A 17,697-nucleotide genomic window follows, 5' to 3' on the forward strand; every position below is an offset into this window, starting at 1 on the left:
CACCTGGACAGAACACCACAGTGACTCTCCACTCAGGAGGCCACGTTCAGTTTGCGCCAGACACAACCTCGGGCACTTGGCAAAGTAACTCCACTGCCGGTCATTTTGGCTGGAGGTTCTTAGCCTTCTCCGATTCCTGCTGCATGAAAGGGAAGGAGCTGCCTGTCACTCACCTTGTCCCCACCATATTATATGTCCTTGACAGGCTGTGGACCTGCTGGATCCTGCAGAGAGCAGCTGAGGGACAGCCTCTGGGCGATCGAGTCCTGGTGCCTACCTCTCCCTAGCAGCCTCTTGGGTTCTCCAGGGGAAGTAGCAAGACAATGACCAAAGGCCACACAGTGGCCGCCAGATCTGTCTTCCCCTGGCACCCACCACCACCAGAGGAGCCCTTTCTCTCTTTTTCCTTTCCTTCACCTAGTAAGGACCCTGGATCTCCATCTAGCTGGTCTAGGCATGGCCTACTGCAGCCCAGCCCTCCTCGTACTCCAAGAGTATCCATAAGGGCCTCAGACCAACCTTGGTTCTCAGCCAGACTCCAACCAGTATTGTCCAAGCTCCTCCACTGCATCCAGCCCAAGGTTAAGCCATGACCTTGGTTACCATCCACATTACTCCCCAATCTCTACCAAGGGCCCTGCACTAGAGAAAAGACCACCATTACCATCTCTGGGCAGAGAAGTTCAGTGTGTGCTTTTGGACAACTGTCCTAGCAGCGCATCCCGGGAGGTTTCTTTAGGTCCTACAACTGTCTTTTTAAAGCTGCAGGTGGATTCAGGCCAGGTACCCTCCAACAGTGCCCCAAGCAGAGTCTGCCACCAGCATGGCACTTCCCCACAGTACCCAGAGGTCACTTTCATTTTTACAGTTTAATAAGTGAAACAGCATCTAAATATTCTCTTAATTTGCATTTCCTTTATTGTTACTGAGATTAAACATATATCTATGCAGTAACCAGTTTGTTGTTCTTTTGTGACTTGCCATCTTGGGTTGTCTATTTTATATATATTTTTTAATGCTTTGGAATCTTGGCATTTTCTCTATCAATTTACATATGTACTTACTATGCTAATGAATTAAAGATATTAAAACTTTGTGAAAGTTGCTGCAAAACATTTTTTGTCCAGGTCAAGCTACTTGTCTTTTCATTTCACTTACTATTTTCTTTGAAACCTAAGTTTTAACTCTTTATCATGTCAAACTTTTCAGCCTTTCCCTTTGGAATTTCCTCTTTCACTTCTAAATTTACCAAGTAGGAAGAACTCTGCTGGCTCAGGCCCAGGGAAGGAAGACGTTTCTAATCTTAGTTCCAGTTTCTGCAAATTGCTGTTGCTACTATCAGAAGCCTGTTTAAGGCAATAGGTAATCTCAGAGAATTTAAAAGTAATACTGAGGCCGGGCGCTGTGGCTCACGCCTGTAATCCTAGCTCTTGGGAGGCCGAGGCGGGCGGATTGCTCAAGGTCAGGAGTTCAAAACCAGCCTGAGCAAGAGCGAGACCCCGTCTCTACTATAAATAGAAAGAAATTAATTGGCCAACTGATATATATATAAAAAATTAGCCGGGCATGGTGGCGCATGCCTGTAGTCCCAGCTACTCGGGAGGCTGAGGCAGGAGGATCGCTTGAGCCCAGGAGTTTGAGGTTGCTGTGAGCTAGGCTGACGCCACGGCACTCACTCTAGCCTGGACAAAAAAGTGAGACTCTGTCTCAAAAAAAAAAAAAAAAAAAAAAAAAAAAAAAAAATAAAAGTAATACTGAGATCCGTAAAACCTTCAATAAACTGATTGATGGTAGGAATTTTTAACTGGACCTCAGGTGCATAATAATTCTTAGACCCTAACCCCCTCTCAACCTAATTAGTTGTTTAATGATGTCATGTGCAATACATTTGCTAGGGCAGGAATCAGTAAACCTTTTCGAAAAAGGACCATAGCTACTTGGGAGGCTGAGGCAGGAAGATCGCTTAAGCCCAAGAGTTCAAGGTTATAGTGAGCTATGATCACAACCACTGCACTCCAGCTTGGTTGACAGAGTGAGATCCTATCCTTAAAAAAAAAAAACATTTAAAAATAAAAATAAAAAGAGCTGGAAGCCCATAAAAGTCCTGTGGCATGCAAGAGAATATCCTTACTCTTAGGAGATATACACTAAGGTGTTTAGAGATAAAGGGCCTCTGATAATATGTGTGTTCTTTGTATCAATACTATTTTTATTTTTGCAATGTTTTGTAAATTTGAAATTATTTATTTACTTATGTTTTTTTTTTTAGACAGAGTCTTGCTCTGTGGCCCTGGGTAGAGTGCAGTGGCAGCATCACAGCTCACTGCAGCCTCAAACTCCAGTACGAGACAACCACAACAGGCAAATAGAGCTTGTGATGTGGCCTCCTAATCTTGACGGCATCCGTTTAAAACTATTATCTAGGCCGGGCGCGGTGGCTCACGCCTGTAATCCTAGCACTCTGGGAGGCCAAGGCAGGCAAATTGCTCGAGGTCAGGAGTTCGAAACCAGCCTGAGCAAGAGCAAGACCCCATCTCTACTATAAATAGAAATTAATTGGCCAACTAATATATATAGAAAATATCAGCCGAGCATGGTGGCGCATGCCTGTAGTCCCAGCTACTTGGAAGGCTGAGGCAGAAGGATTGCTTGAGCCCAGGAGTTTGAGGTTGCTGTGAGCTAGGCTGGCACCACGGCACTCACTCTAGCCTGGGCAACAAAGCGAGACTCTCTCTCAAAAAAACAAACAAACAAACAAAAAAAAACTATTATCTATTGCAAACCCTTTCTGATACACCCCGCATGCTAGAACAGACACTCTTTCCACTTAAGACAGGCAGACTGCCGCACGTGCTCAGAGAAATGACTGGGAGGTAAAATGCTGCTTTTCGAAATCACCTCCACTTTTCTTTTTTGTGGGGAAAAGATAAAAGGGGAAATGTAACATAAGTACATAGAATTTATTTAAACTTTTTCAAACCACCTGAGGTACTTGGAAGCACTGGCTCTGGCACATGGCTGGGGTCTCGTGACAAGGGGACAGAGTTCCCCCCATCACCCCACTCCCAGGAGGCAACAGAGGCTGTGACCCGGGCAACGGGCTGCAGTCAGCAACCACAACTGTCACCACCTGTTTATACATTTTAGAGAGCCTTACCAAGAGTGAAAACGGCCTGACAGAACCCGGCTGAACCCTACTGGCTGAGGGGCGTAGGACAGGTGACTTGGCTCAGGTGTGCCTGTCCTCCTGCAGCTAAGGCGATGGCGGCATCCCCTGCAAGAGCGGGCAGGGGCTGTGCGCTGGGAGTGCGCTCTGTGACCTCCCTAATCACAAAGCCCCTGATGCACGGGGTTCTAAGCACACTTTTGAATAGAGAATCTTGGCAGGAATGTACCTGACACATGTGAAAAGGAAGAACTCAAGCGCACTTGCACACAGAGTGTGTGGGGAAGGCGGGCGCCAGGCTGCGACTCGCACACACTGCCAGAGGCCCACAGGGCCACCCACCACCCCAGCCTGCCGGAGCCCGGCTAAGCCACAGCCCAGAGGCGGCGACCAGGCAGCACCATCTGCCCTCCTGCCTGGACCTGGGATAGAATCAGGGCAACTGGGAGCTCCATATGCTTCTCAAATGCCTGTCACAGGACCACAACCCATTCCACGTGACCTGTGAGGTAAGCCTGAAACGTGTGACTGAAATGTAAGCGGTACATCTTGTACTCTCGGCACGACTATGCCAGAGTGGCACAGAAGTGCCGGGCAAAAAGTGTGGGGCAGAAAGTTACATTTCCTGCAGCAGCTGCCCCCAACCTCAGCCGTCACACAGAGCCATCCCTGAGAGGGCCACCCAGCTCTGTTCACCTCTGGTGGACGGGTGGCTTCTCACAGCCTCTCATAGCCTCTCAGAGCTTGTGTGCAAGGTCTGACAGAGGCACTGGTGACCAGGGTGTGTCCCCAGTGCCTGGAGGTGGGCAGGCTGGCAGGGTTGGTCCTCTTGGGTCAGCAGGTTGTCCCAAAGGCCAGGAACCCCACCTTCTACCCTCTGCACAGGGCTTACTGCACAGACAGCACTCAGTCCATCTTTGGAGGAGGAAGTAATGCTCTAAAATGCAAATTAATAAAACACAAAATAAAAATTACTCCTTGTGGTAGTTGCTTTTATGTGTCAGCTTGGCTAGGCCATGGCACCCGGTTTCTGGTCAAACGCCAGTCTAGGTGTTGCTGTGAAGGTATTTTTCAGATGAGAGTAACATTTTCGCCAGGAAACTAAATGAAGCAGATCACTCTCCACAGCTTGGATGGGCCTCACCCAGTCAGCTAAAGGCCATCAGAGAGGAAAGAGGGAGTGCTGCCTCCACATCACCTTCGGATCCAAGCTGCAACACCAGCCCTTGCTGTGGTCTCTAGCCTGCTGGCCTGCCCTCCAAATTTCAGATATGCCAGCTTCCACAACTGTGTGAGTCAATTCCTTAAAATAAACCTCTCTCTATGTATACACACACACACACACCCTATTGGTTCTGTTTCTCTGGAGAGCCCTGACTAATACACCACCACTACCACCCCCACACCCTGCCATCAAAACAAACCAGGAAACACGACTGGTGTGTACAAAGCCTTACCAGTGTGGTCTCCAGCAAAGGCACAAGGCTGGCTCCAGGGCCTGTGAAAGTCTCCTGCAGAGGAGGCTGCCCAATTTAACACACTCAGTAACCCAATGACTTCTGGGGACAGCCAACCCCTTATTAATAAGTCAAGAGTCCAGGTGATTTTAAAGCTCGATGATTTTGTGGTGACTGGTCCTCCTAGGAATGGTTTGAGAAAGTCAAGCTTCGGGCAGAGATTCACATACAATGCAGATCCTCCCCACCACTTCTGACTGGGGGCTATGTGGTTCTTCAGAGCAAAGCACACCCCCTTCTGTGAGCATCTTCAAGGATAAATCAACACGCATCCCCACCGTCCTCGTCAGGACCACCTGAGTACAAGTAGTGACCACACAGGCTCTAAGCACAAAATTCTGGCTCTGGAATCAGGTTCCAAGATGGAACTCACTGCTTTCTAGGTGTTAGTTTTTCTCCTCTGTAAAGCAGAATCCCCCCATGTGCTGGGGGAAAGCAAAGAACAGGGCATGACAAAGTTTGGCTGCTGGAGACCTAGGATATAAATACAAATCACAAATATGCTGGTCTGAAGGTCACAGTAGCTATCACTGCACATCTGTGCTATTTGCAACTAAAACCTCTAGAAGCCACAGTTCAATGCGCACCACTCCTGTTTCCCACAGCCATGCACAGAGGAGAGGCAGTCATGACAAAGCAGGATGGGGTAGCAACCAGGAAAATGAATGCTCTGAGTTTCTGCTGAACAATACAAATGCAAATGCATACCAGGCTTAAAACTGACATAGAAGTAAAAAACTGCATTCCTATTTTCTTGAGACCATGTTCTAAGAGGCCTTTAATGCAAAAAAATCCATACACATGCAAATCTTGTTCCTGGAATGCTTTAAAATCCTCCTATTAATCTGAAATAGGCCAAGATTCTGTGTTTAAGCCCCATGCTTGTGGCTACCCATCCTCCAGATAAAAGACATAAAGAGAACAAATAACAAAGAAGAATAACAAGGTTGGAATTTTCACACTCCCTGATTTCAAAACTTACTGTAAAGCTACAGTAATCAAAATAGTGTGGCACTGGCATAAAGAGAGACATACTGACCAATGAAATAGAATAAAGAACTGTGTAAATGAACTCTCACATATACAGTCAAATGATTTTCAACAATGGTGTCAAGACCATTCAAGGGGGGGGGAAACACAAGTTTTTCAACAAATAATGATGGGAAAACTAGATATACACACACAAAAGAATAAAGTTGGATCATACCATACATACAAAAGTTAACTCAATAGTGCTCTGCCTAAACATAAAAGCTAAAACTATAAAACTCTTAGAAGAAAAATAGGATAAAAGCTTCATGACATTGGATTTGGCAACAGTCTCTTGGATATGACCCCAAAAACACTGGTAATAAAAGAAATAATACTACCCAAAGCAATGTACAGATTCAACATAATCACTATCAAAATACCAATGACATTCTTCACAGAAATAGAAAAAACAATCCTAAAATTTGCATAGAACCACAAAGGACCATGAATAGCCAAAGCTATCTTCAGCAAAAAGAGCAAGGCTGGAGACATCACACTGCCTAACTTCAAAATATACTACAAAGTTGTCAGTTACTATAGTAACCAAAACAGCAAGAAATGGCATAAGCACAGACACGTAGACCAACGGAAGAGTACAGAGAATCCAGCAATGAACCCATGCATTTACAACCAACTGATTTTCAGCAAAGGTGCCAAGAACACACAATGCGGAAAAGACAGTCTTTTCAACAAATGGTGCTGGGAAAACTTGGTATCGGCATGCAGAAGAGAAAAATCAAACCCTTATCTCTCAACATATACAAATATCAACTCAAGACAGATTAAATACTTAAATATATGCCTGTAATCCTAGCACTCTGGGAGGCCAAAGTGTGAAGGGTGCTTGAGCTCAGGAGTTTGAGATCAGCCTGAGCAAGAACAAGACCCTGTCTCTACTAAAAATAGAAAAATTAGCCAGGCGCCATGGCACAGGCCTGTAGTCGCAGCTACTTGGGAGGCTGAGGCAAGAAGATCACTTGAGCTCAGGAGTTTGCAGTTGCTGTGAGCTACGAGGTGACTGGGCAATATTTTTGTCTCAAAAAAAAAAAAAGCCCACAAAAACTTAAATTAAATTAAGACCTGAAGCTATGAAAGTACTAGAAGAAAACATAGGGGAAAAGCTCCATGACATTGGTCTGTGCAATGATTTCTTTGGATGTGGCCTCAAAAGCAAAGGCAACAGGGGAAAAAATAGATAAATAGGATTTATATCAAACTAATAAGGGTTTACGCAGCAAAGGAAACAATCAACAGAATGAAGAGACAACCTGCAGAATGGAAGAAAATATTTGCAAACTATACATCTGATAAGAAATTAATATCCAATATCTATAAGGAACTCAACTCAATAGCAAGAAAACAAGTAGCCCTATTAAAAAAATAGACAAAAGACCTGAATAGACATTTCTCTAAACAAGACATACAAATGGCCAATAGGTATATGAAAATATGCTCAACATCAGTAACCATCAGGAAAATTTAAATCAAAACCACAATGAGGTATCACCTCACCTGTTAGAATGGCTATCCTCAAAAAGACCAAAGAGGCTAGGCGCGGTGCTCAGGCCTGTAATCCTAGCACTCTGGAAGGCCGAGGCAGCCGGATTGCTCGAGGTCAGGCATTTAAAACCAGCCTGAGCAAGAGCGAGACCCCGTCTCTACTATAAATAGAAAGAAGTTCATTGGCCAACTAATATATATATAGAAAAAATTAGCCGGGCATGGTGGCGCATGCCTGTAGTCCCAGCTACTCAGGAGGCTGAAGCAGCAGGATTGCTTGAGCCCAGGAGTTTGAGGTTGCTGTGAGCTAGGCTGAGGCCATAGCACTCACTCTAGCCTGGGCAACAAAGCAAGACTCTGTCTCAAAAAAAAAAAGACCAAAGATAACAAATGTTGGTGAACTTGTGTAAGGGAACACTTACACACTGTTGGTGGGAGTATAAATTAGTACAGCCATTATGAGAATTGGAGGTTCCTCAAAATACTAAAAATAGAACTATCATTTAATCCAGCAATCCCACTACTCGGTATGTATCCAAAGGAAATGAAATCAGTATGTTAAGAGATACCTGCATTCCTGTGTTTAATGCAGCATTATTCATAATAGCCAAGACACAGAATCAACCTAGCTGTCCATCAACAGATGGATGGATAAAGAAGGTGTGTGTATATATATATGTACACACATACACACACACATACATAGAGGAGTACTATCCAACAAAAAAGAACAAAATCCTGTCATTTGAGGTAACATGGATGAAGCTGGAGGGCATTATAATAAGTGAATTAAGTCAGGCACAGGACAAATACTGCATGATTATCACTCTTATATGGAATCTAAAAAAGCTGATCTCATAAAAGGACAGAATGGTGGTAACCAGAGGTGGTTGTGGGGGAAGGAAGTTTGGGGAAGTAATGGTCAATGAAGACATATTTACAGTTAGATGGGGAGGGAAAGCCCAGAATATGCAAATACATAGAGACAGAAAGTAAATGAATGATTGTCTAGGGCCGGGGGTGGGAGGGAGGGGATAGGTGGGAGTGAAGGGCAGACAAATTGGGAATGACTGCAGTGGGTGATGAAAATGTTCTGAAATTGATTGTGGTGATGGTTGCCCAACTTTGTGAATATACTTAAAACCATTGGATTGTACACTTTAAATGAGTGTTTTTTAAATAAGATTGTTTTTTAAAAAAAGAAATAGCTAAATTGGACTATATCAAAATTAAAATCTTTTATGCATCCAAAGACAATAATATAAAGGCTGGGCGTGGTGGCTCACACCTGTAATCCTAGCACTCTGGGAGGCCCAGGCAGTCGGATTGCTCTAGGTCAGGAGTTAAAACCAGCCTGAGCAAGAGCGAGACCCCGTCTCTACTATAAATAGAAAGAAATTCATTGGCCAACTAATATATATATAGAAAAAATTAGCCAGGCATGGTGGCGCATGCCTGTAGTCCCAGCTACTCGGGAGGCTGAGGCAGAAGGATTGCTTGAGCCCAGGAGTTTGAGGTTGCTGTGAGTTAGGCTGAGGCCACAGCACTCACTCTAGCCTGGGCAACAAAGTGAGACTGTCTCAAAAATAAAAAAAATAAAAAAAACACTATCAAAAGAGTGAACAAGGGGGGAGGGGGGCGGGTATATACATAGATAATGAGTGAGATGTGCACCATCTGGGGGATGGTCATGATGGAGACTCAGACTTTTGGGGGGAGGAGGGAAATGGGCATTTATTGAAACCTTAAAATCTGTACCCCCATAATATGCCAAAATAAAAAAAAAAAAAAAAAGAGTGAACAGATAACCCACAGATATTTGCAAATTATTTATCTGATAAATGATTGATATCCAGAATATATAAGGTCCTGAAACTTGGTAACAAAAAAACTTAATTCAAAAATGGGCTAAGGGCTTGAATAGACTTTTCTCCAAAGATGATATATAAATGGCCAATAAGTACATGAAAAGACACTCAACATCACTAATCATGGGGAAATGCAAATTAAAACCAGAATTAGATACCACTTCATACCCATTAGGATGACTATTATACAAAAAATACAAACAAAATAAGTGTAGGCAAGGATGTAGAGAAACTGGACTTCTTGTGCACTGTTGGTATCAACGTAAAATAGTGAAGCTGCTATGGAAAACAGTTCCTCAAAAAAATTAAACACTGAATCATATGATCCAGCAATTCCATTTCAATTTTCAAAAACTTGAAAGCAGGATTTTGAAGAGAGATTTGTACACCAGTGTTCATTGCAGCATTATTCACACTAGCTAAAGGTAGAAAAAACCCAAATGTTCATCAATAGATGACTGGAGAACAATGTGGTGTGCAATTATTATTCAGCCTTAAAATGGAATGAAATTCTAATAGTTGCTACATAATGGATGGACATTGAAGATATTATACTAAGTAAAATAAACGGAAATAAAAGGACAAATATTGTATGATTCCACTTATATGAGGTACCTGGAATAGTCGAGTCCACAGAGACAGAGAGTGGAATAGCAGTTACTGTAATAGTAGCTGGGGGCAGGAAGAAATGGGGAGAGCTTTAGTTTGGGAACTTGAAAAAGTTCTGGAGATAGTGGTGATGGTTGCACAGCAATGTATTATGTATTTAATAAAATTAAACTACACTTAAAATGGTTAAAATGGTAAATTTTATGTTACATATATTTTATCATAGCTTTAAAAAAGTAGGGTGATTCCTCCAATTCATTTTTGTTTTAAACATTTTTTATAGCTATTCTAGTTTATTCTCCCTTTTGCATAAATTTTAAAATCAGCTTGTCTTTTATCTATAAAAATATCCAGCTGAGGTTTCTTAAAAAACTTAAACATAAATTTATCTTATGACCCAACAATAACACTTAGGTTTCTACCCAAGATAAATTGAAGCATGTCCACATTAAGACTTGCAAGTGAGTCTTCATACAGCATCATCCATAATAGGCAAAAAGTGGAAACAACCAATAATTCATCAACTGGTGAATGGACAAACAAAATGTGATAGGTCCCTACAATGGAACACAATTTAGCAACAAAAAGGAATGAAATACTAATGCCTGCTATAACACCAATGAATTTAAATACCATGCTAAATGAAAGAAACCAGGCTGGGCGCTCACGCCTGTAATCCTAGCACTCTGGGAGGCAGAGGCAGGCGGACTGCTCAAGGTCAAGAGTTCGAAAACAGCCTGAGCAAGAACAAGACCCCATCTCTACTATAAATAGAAAGAAATTAATTGGCCAACTAATATATATAGAAATAAATTAGCCAGGCATGGTGGCGCAAGCCTGTAGTCCCAGCTACTCGGGAGGCTGAGGCAGAAGGATCACTTGAGCCCAGGAGTTTGAGGTTGCTATGAGCTAGCTAGGTTGACGCCACAGCACTCTAGTCTAGGCAACAAAGTGAGACTCTTGTCTCAAAAAAAAAAGAAAGAAACCACACATAAAGACCACATGTTGTATAAATTATGTTAAATATCCAGAAAAGGCAGATCTGTAAGAGAAAGTAAATTGGCGATTACCTGGGATACCGGAATGGGGATTAACTATAAATGGGCATGAGGGATCTTAATAGACTGATGAATATGTTCTAAAACTGGAGTATGGTAATGGTTGCACAACTGTAAATCTTCTAAATATATTGTACAGGCCGGGCTGGGTGGCTCACACCTGTAATCCTCCCACTCTGGGAGGTGGAGGTGGGAGGATTGCTCAAGGTCAGGAGTTCAAAAACCAGCTTGAGCAAGAGTGGGACCCTGTCTCTACTAAAAATAGAAATTAATTGGCCAACTAAAAATATATAGAAAAAATTTGCTGGGCATGGTGGCACATGCCTGTAGTCCCAGCTACTCGGGAGGCTGAGGCAGAAGGATTGCTTGAGACCAGGAGTTTGAGGTTGCTGTGAGCTAGGCTGATGCCACAGCACTCTAGCCAGGGCAACAGAGTGAGACTCTGTCTCAAAATAAATATATTGTACAACTGACCCTTAAACAACACGAGTTTGAACTATGCAGGCTATTTATATGCAGATTTTTTCCAATAAAAGTTATACCATGTGTGCCTCTTTCCTGCCCACCTGTCACCTCCTCCACCTCTTCTGCCTCTGCCATGCCAGATAGCAAGACCAACCCTCCCCTTTCTCCTCAACGTGAAGATGACCAGGATGAAGACCTTTATGATAATCCACTTTCACTTAATGTATAGTAAATATATTTTCTCTTCCTTATGATTTTCTTAATAACATTTTCTTTTCTCTAGCTTACTTTATCGTATGATCACAGTATACAATTCACATAACATACAAAATGTGTTAATCAGCTGTGTATGTTACTGGTAAGGCATCCAGTCAACAGTGGGCTATTAGTAGTTAAGTCTGGGGAAGTCAAAAGTTATGCATAGATTTTTAACCGTGCTGGGGGGAGGGTCAGTGCCCTAACCCCCACATGATTCAAGGGTCAACTGTATACTTTAAAAATAAAATAAAATAAAATTCACCTAGAGACGGGGTCTCGCTCTTGCTCAGGCTGGTTTCGAACTCCTGACTTTGAGCAATCCGCCCACCTCACCCTCCCAGAGTGCTAGGATTACAGGTGTGAGCCACCGCGCCCGGCCTTTAGGTGAATTTTATAAAGTAGCTGCATTGTACCTCAATAAAGTTAAAATTTTTGTTTTTAAATCATGCAGGAATTTTTTAACTGGAATTGTGTTAAATCTATAGATCAATTTGGATAGAAGTGACATCTTTACTATGCTCAGTATTCCAACCTGTGACCATGGTATGCCTCTCCATTTATTTAAGTGATCTTTGATTTCTTTCATCATCTTGTGGTTTTCAGCATACAGATCCTATAGATGTTTTATTCAATTATATCTAAGTATCTGACTTTTTTGAAGCTAACAAAATGGTGTTTTTAAAAATTTCACTTTCTATTATAATTGTACATCATTGCTACTTCAGTAGCCCCCCCTTATCTGTGGTTTTGTTATCCACAGTTTCTCTTTCTGCGGTTTCAGTTACCCACAGTCAACCATCCTCTGAAGATAGGTGAGCACAGTACAATAATTTTGAAAGTTATATTCACATAGCTTTTATTGCAGTATATTGTTATAATTGTTCTATTATTGTTGCTGTTCATTTCTTAAAGTTTAATTAAAAATTAGGAACCATATCAAAGGCATATATGCATAGGAAAAAAAAAAACATATGTAGGGTTTGGTTTCATCCAAGTTTTCAGGCATCCACTGTGGGTCTTGGAATATATCCTCTAAGGATAAAGGGGAACCACTATATAGAGAAATAAGATTGATTTTTGTGTTTTGACATTGCATTTTGTAACCTTGCTAACCTCACTTATTAGTTCTAGTAGTTTTTTTCATAGATTCCTTGGGTTATCTATGTAGATAATCATGTTGTCTGCAAATAGGGATAGTTCTATTTTCCCTTTCCAATCTGTATGCCTTTTCTTTCTTTTTCCGACCTTATTGCACTGGCTAAAATAAAGTTTTTAAGTTATGTCAACATAATCTATGTTTCACCTATGGCCTCTATGGACCAACTAAATTTCAGTAGCAAAAATAGGGACATATTCATTAAAACCTCACATTTATAAAGTATGGTTTTCAAATATAAAATCTTTAGAAAACATAACACAAACAGTAACTGTCTCCTATACAGTACTTTTCCTATATTATCTCATTTGTTCTTCTTTTTTTTTTTTTTTTTTTTTTGAAACAGAGTCTCACTTTTGTTGCCCGGGCTTGAGTGTCCTGGCGTCAGCTTAGCTCACAGCAACCTTAAACTCCTGGGCTCAAGCGATCTTCCTGCCTCAGCCTCCCAAGTAGCTGGGACTACAGGCATGCACCACCATGCCCGGCTATTTTATTTATTTATATATATATATATGTGTGTGTGTGTGTGTTTAGTTGGCCAACTAATTTCTTTCTATTTATAGTAGAGACGGGGTCTCGCTCTTGCTCAGGCTGGTTTCGAACTCCTGACCTTGAGAGATCCACCTGCCTTGGCCTCCCGGAGTACTAGGATTACAGGCATGAGCCACCACGCCTGGCCTCTTCATAACAATTTAATAGGTTCCGCATTACTGAAGAAGGAAAATGGGCCATCCTAGGCCCACCTGGGCTCGGGTGATCACTGTTGGAGCAGACATCAACAGAAGTCAAACTTGCCAGGACCCACTTGATCTCCCTTGCTGGAGAAGTCTGTCCTTCCTCCCACTGGCCAGCTGGGCAGCCCCAGGCACAGCCTGAGCTGACCTCTCTGCAAGCAAATCAAAAGCCAGATACAGCTGGGCACATGATTGGAAGGGCTAAGAGAAAAGACTGGTCCACCTGGACCTTTACAGGAAAAGGAAGCCTGGCTTAGGAATGACACCTAGAGCATAATAAATACTCATGAATCACAGGATAGGTACCTATAAAAATAAATAAATAATAAAAAAATAAATACTCATGAAATGTTAGCTATTGTTTAAACCCAAATTCACCTTTAGAATGATACACGAGTATGTGCACAAAGATACAGGCACAAAGATACAGACACAAGCACTGACTATAGTGGTGGAAAATGGTAAATAATAATGTCAATTAACAGGAAGCTGATTAAATGACACATCCACACTATGGTCTATATACAGTTATTTAAAAGACTGAGGGAAATCTTTTTATATATTCTGTACACATCAACATGTAAAGATTTCTAAGATCTTTAAGTAATCAAAGATCACTAAGTGAAAATATGTGCAATATAATCTCATTATGTTACCAAGAAAAAAAAAACCTATGCATGACAGAAAAGACTACTACTATAGAAGTGCAGAAAGAATTTCACTTTTTGTATACATAGTCCCATATTGTTTACATTTTTTAATCAACTGAAATTTTACAACTTTTCTCATCACTTAAAAATATTTTAGTCTTTCAGGTTGTATCCTAGAACTACACTTTTCAAACCCTTCTATCTATGCTCCTCAGGGACAAACCAGAATATGGTTGAATCTCAGATGCATTATGCTAAGTGAACAACCAGACTCAAAGCCCACATATGACATCCTGGAAAAAGCAAAACGTTAGGAGCGGAGAACAGATCAGTAGCTACCCGAGGCTGAGATGGGGAGACAGGTTGACTACCAGGGGCAGCGTGAGGGAATTGTGGAGGTGATGGAACTGTTCTGTATCTTGACTGTGGTAGTGGTCACACGACTCTATGCGCCAAAACTCATTGAACTGTATAGCAAAAAGTGAATTTTACCATATCCAAATTTAGAAATAAATTTAAACATACACACACACTCTTCAGGGATGCATTTTCTTTGACGGACTTATCAGCACACAAACACATGTATTAACACAGGAAATGCTGTCCGCAGCTCTGCCTTGGCCTCTGTCACAGCGATGCTGCTTCGGGAGGAGGGCAGCAGGGAATCCAGCAGCATTGCAGCCTTCCTACTGAATTCCTACAAATTCACACCTGCCACGGCCCGCGTTTACCTGAAATATGATTAGGTCTTCCGGGCCCTGTGCCTGTGGATCCAGGCTTTACAGGGAAAACCACTAGCCACCCGCGGGGATAAAGGACAGTACGTGTGGGACCCTCCCCGGTCCGCCAGCGACTGCAGCTCAGGCTGAGGAACCTGCCCGGGACTCTGTAGCGCCATCCCCACGTCGGCAAGCCCAGCAACCCAGAGCCACAGTTCCGGGGATCACCGCCGCTTCAGTCACGCATCATTTGAGGAACCGTGTTAGAAGACGGCCAAGAAACACCACTGGGCTCACGACGCAGCGAAAAGCTGTCCGATGTGGCACACTACAGAAACCCTCCACTACAGAAAACAAACATTCCAAAGTCTCCGACGCCCACGCGGGCGCAGATCTCCCGGTCCTGGGTCGACCGCTGTCGCTCTCCGTACCGCTTAGACCTAACAGCAGAGTGGCACCGTCCGGACGCCTCCCCCAGCTTAAAAACGCTCCTTATACCCCATTTCCTAAATATTCTTCCACTCTTTTTCCTCACACCCCCAACGTGCTGCAAATTAAGCTGAAGCATTTCAGGCTTAAAATAACACAATTCAGATGGCTGCGCGGAACAGTGCTGCCCACGTAACAATCGCGTTTCCTAACAAAGCCCAAAACTCATCTCCCAAAATCTGCGGAATGCTTTCGCTTGACCACGATCTCCCGCCTCTCCTCGGAGGGAGGCACGAAACAAAAACGGGTTCAGGTGTGGTCGCACGACCTTAGAGCAAGGCTAACAATCAGTGCGCTCCGCACTTTCCAACAATGACACGCACAGCAGCGATGCATCCCTTCCCCATTGGAGTTCTGCCACGTGCCGCGGACGCGGGACCCAGGATGCGGGATCCCGGACCGCGGGGCGCTCGGGGGCGGGGAGCTCGGGATCAGAAGCCAGGGGCCCGGGGCGAGGGGGACGAGCGTGTGTGGGACCCGGAGGCCCGGGGCAGCGGGGCCAGGAGCTGGGGGACGCAAGGCCCCGGGCGACCCCGGGTAGCTGCGCCGCCTGGGAGGCCGCGCCACCGAGGGCCAAGTCCCAGCCGTTTGTGGGGCCCTGTCCCGGCCCCGCCGACGCCCTGGCCGGCCCAGGTTCCGAGGGCGGTCCAGACCCCACGGAGGCTGCAGAGCGGGAGCAGGAGCAGCGACGTTCCTCACCTGGGTCCGCGGCGGCGGCTCGGGGGTCCCGGGCCGGCCCTGGGAGTTTCCAGCCCGAGTGAGTCACTCGGGCGGGCCGGGAATGCGCCAGGAAACACTCGGCCTCCTCCCCTTCCTCCCAGGGCGGGGGCTCTCCCGGCTCGGCCTCTTCCTCCTGGCGCTCCTCCCTCCGGGCCGCGGCCCTGTCCGCTCCCTCCTCCCGGCGGGGCGTCCCCCGCCCCTCCCTGCCGCCCCAGCCGCGGCAGCGCACGGTCGCGGGAAGGAGTCGTCCGAGCGGCCTCGGCCGCGCTCCCCGTCGGCCGCCGGAGGCGTTCTCCCAGGCGGAGAGCCCCGAGAGTCACCTGCCGGCCCAGACGACCTCAGCTTGCGTGGGACAGGGGCGAGACAGGCGTGGGGTCCTGTCGCGGGAGCCGCCCGGCTCACGGCGCAGAGGGAACGGCGGTCCGTCCCCCGTCCCGGGGCTCCACAGGGCAGGGCGCGCCGGCGTGGCGCCCGCGCCAGGGAGGAAACTCGCACACCTGCGCTCGGCGGGAGGGCGGGCGCGGACAGGTGAGGCAGGTACACGCCGTCGGAGCCTACTGGGAGAAAATGACCCCGATGCGGCGCGGCAGTGATCCCATCTCTACAACCCCCACCTCCCCACTGAGCCTTGGGCATTTGAGTGCGCAGACTTGTGGGAATTCCTGGCAGAAGAAAACCCGATTTGAACTAGTCCCAAAAAACAATCTTGAGAGGCCAGGCAACATACCTCATCTGGAAACTCTGAATGGAGTGAGCTTGTGACAAGCATGCTTAGAAAAATTGCCCTAATCTATCCAAGCCAGCCCCACGTAACTCACTCCCCCTTCACTTAAGAAAACAATAACGATGAATGAACATCAGGTGTTCTAGTATAGCCTCTTTGAAAACCACAGAGGGTCAATTACCTCCGGCTGTGCTCTGGGTAAGACGAATAGTTAACAGCAATTGGATCCTGGCCAGCGGATTGAGACAATCTACCAGTTGACTCAATATTCAGAGATCACTTTCTCTGGAATCTCCTGGAGGTTCCCCACACGCCTGCCCAAAACAGTTTTGAATAACATTCTGGTTCCCAGCTGACACATTTTCAATCGGTGGATTGCTCCTTTTCTTTGCCCAGGACTCAGAGTCTAAAGATTTTTTACACTATAGGTGAAGTGATAGAACATAAATTAAGGGTATATTGTGATAATTTTAAAATATTGTAATCCATAGAGCAATGAATTTAAAAAAGTATAGCTGGCCGGGTGTGGTGGCTCACACCTGTAATCTTAGAACTCTGGGAGGCCTAGGCTGGAGGATCCTTTGAGCTCAGGAGTTGGAGACTAGCCTAAGCAAGAGCAAGACCCGTCTCTGCTAAAAATAGAAAGACATTAGCTGGACAACTAAAACATACATCTATATAAAAATTAGCCGGGCACGGTGGCACATGCCTGTAGTCCCATCTACTCAGGAGGCTGAGGCAGAAGGATTGCTTAAAACCAGGAGTTTGAGGTTGCTGTAAGCTAGGCTGACGCCATGGCACTCCAGCCAGGGCAACAAAGTGAGACTCTGTCTCAAAAAAAAAAAAAGTATAGCTAAAAAATTTCAAGAGGAGATAAAATAGAATACTAAAATATACTTAATCCAGAAGAAGGCAGGAAAGAAGGAACAAAAAGCACATAAGACAAACAGAAACAAAGAGCAAGCTGTTAGACTTAAATCTAACCATATTAGTAGTTACATTAAATGTAAATGGCCTAAATACATAATCCAT

At 44.6% G+C, this 17,697-nt stretch overlaps 1 protein-coding gene across 1 annotated transcript in view; it reads right to left on the bottom strand.

The window, feature by feature from the left end:
- CYFIP1 (cytoplasmic FMR1 interacting protein 1) overlaps positions 1-16,081 on the bottom strand; it is a 94,993-nt gene extending 78,912 nt beyond the window's left edge. The window contains 1 exon segment of the mRNA XM_020289139.2: positions 15,921-16,081. The gene's annotated coding sequence lies outside the window, so the exon portion shown is untranslated.
- Between the last annotated feature and the right edge of the window lie 1,616 nt (positions 16,082-17,697).

Source organism: Microcebus murinus, chromosome 7, assembly GCF_040939455.1.
Source record: "Microcebus murinus isolate Inina chromosome 7, M.murinus_Inina_mat1.0, whole genome shotgun sequence".
Taxonomy (NCBI): Eukaryota; Metazoa; Chordata; class Mammalia; order Primates; family Cheirogaleidae; genus Microcebus; species Microcebus murinus.